This window comes from Pteropus vampyrus, unplaced genomic scaffold (genome assembly GCF_000151845.1).
Source record: "Pteropus vampyrus isolate Shadow unplaced genomic scaffold, Pvam_2.0 Scaffold109, whole genome shotgun sequence".
NCBI lineage: Eukaryota > Metazoa > Chordata > Mammalia > Chiroptera > Pteropodidae > Pteropus > Pteropus vampyrus.
In genome coordinates this window covers 5,786,804-5,789,177 of record NW_011888890.1, presented here as the reverse complement: position 1 = coordinate 5,789,177, position 2,374 = coordinate 5,786,804, and positions in this window count along the sequence as shown.

The following is a 2,374-nucleotide window of genomic DNA, read 5'->3' as shown; positions in this document are numbered from 1 at the left end:
GCAGAGAAGACAAAGTAGCTCCTTGGGGAGAAATAATTTAGAGAAAGGAAATAAATATTTCCTTCTAAAGATGATGAACAGGGAAATAAGCAAAGTAGATATGGTAGTAGCATAGCTTTTGGTGACCATTTAAAAAATTAGAAGCCAGGAAATATGGTCAGATATGATTTTTTTCTTTTAAATTTTAGAAAGTGTATGTAAAAAGTCTTATGAAAATATAAAACAGAAATTCACATATTTATGTCATATGTTTAACAACTGGTCTATAATATGAAGAATGAGAGTAAATGAAAAGAATAAAGCACTTCACAGAAATAAGTAAAAATAAAAATCTGTTAATATAATGTTTGCTATGGAGCCATATGGTCAAAATAACCATACTAATGGTTCAATATAGAAATTTCTGTATCAGTGACTCTTTTTAAATAGTAGATTTATTTATTTTAAGTGAATATACATTTTTCTTTGTTTTCTGAGCATACTACATAAAATCTATTCAAGACGAAGAGTTGAAATTCTGGGCCCTTAAGAATAGTATTAAAATAATTCTCTTTCCCCTTGATTAATATGAATTTATTGTTATTTCCACATGCAATAACCAGACAAAAAAGAAAAATGGGTTGGAAGGGTAATGGAGGATCTCCCACAAGTGGTAGAAAAGTAGAACAGGCAAGCTGGGGGAGGGCAGAATTGTAGCTAGAGACGTAGGCTTTCACTGCTCAAGCTCTCTCTCCAACTACTTCTGCTTGCTGACATGTTTCTCACTCATGTGTGTCTTCCATGGAATGGGTTGCGTGATTGTGGTAGCACTTTTGAGCCTCACAGCTCATGGCTCCCCTTACCTAATGTGGACTGCCATGCCCCTCTAGGTCTAGCTGAAGAAATCTGGAAGGACAATTCTGGTTAAGCAGCTTGAGCCAGGTGCCACTGCTCTCCCCACTCTCACCAGCCCTACCTGACAGTGCCTTAGGCTCAGCCAGTGGTGATGGGGTTGAGAAATATAACAATAGTTCCCTAATGAAGGGAGGTGGTTCTGGGCAAATATATTAAAAAGTGAGTGGCCCAGATAGTAAAGTTATTTAAAAGGGAGTGCCTTGCTCCTTTCGTGAGTTATAGTTTTGCTTCTTTTGTGAGTATTGGATTGCCATATGCTTGAAGTTATAGCATAGTGGAGCCATTCTACCTGGGTGTGAATCCTGGCTCCTTGACCTACTAACAGTGTGACCTTGGGCAAGTTGCTTAACTTCTTTGGGCCTGGGTTTCCTTATTTATAAAATGTGAGTAATGGTATTTCCTACTTCATGAGGTTTAAGTAAAGTTAATGCATTGGAAGCACACTTAGAAAAGTGTCTAGTACATACTAAGGGTTAATAAATATTGCTACCATTAAAACACATGAGAAACCATAGATAGTGAGATAGTTCTCTCTAATTTTCCCTGTTTTTCCATCCTCCCTACTTATCTCCCACTTTAGATAACTATTAAAAGTTTTGTGTATACTTTTACAGAATTTTAAGGCTTTTATTAGTAAGTATATATTTATAGGTTGACTTCTAAATTTTGCAACTTGCTTTTTTCATTTAGCATCTTTCAATTTCAATGTTATAGATCAAGACTAGTTATTTTCTCAAACTAGTGAGAGAAGAATATACGTGAAGGTAGATGTTTATACTCAGAGTAGACCTAAGGCCCATAGTCATCAAGGTCTACTAACTCACTCTTTTAGATCCCTGGGTAAATTTCTGACAAGAAAATTTATGCATGTTCAATAGTATCTATGGTGGGTACTTCTCGTCTACAAGACAGTACACTGTGCTCCCAAGACATTGCTGTTTCCAGAGCCTTCCAGAGTTTATTCCTATTAGGGGAGATTATAGAAAGTTTTTTAAATGAACTTTTCCTGAAAGAGATTTCTTACTACTCTTTAAAACCTTTATTGACCTCTCTTTTTATACTTGAAATTTTAGTTTGAACATTCTCTGATTGATTCACAGGCTGTTAGTTCTTTCTCTGTAGTTTGATTTACCATTTGATTCATCTAGCTAAAATCACAGCTATAATTTTATAAATCATACATCATTTGACCTTATCTTAAAATTAACTAAGTCAGAAATGATTTTACTCAGAAAAATGGCTTGTTTGAGACAGGATGGAAGAAAAGACTCACTATTCCATTTTTAAGCTTCTTATTTGATCACCTGACAAATCTGAGCTTCATTGAGGCTCTACTCTAGAAGCAAAGCTTTTAACATAGTACTTCTAAGGTAAAGACAAAAAAGTCCTAGTATTGTTATAGCTTCATGGAAGTATGCAACTTGTCAATGCCTGTTTGTTTCTCATACTCAGTGGGTCCTCACTTTATCTTTCTGCCCTT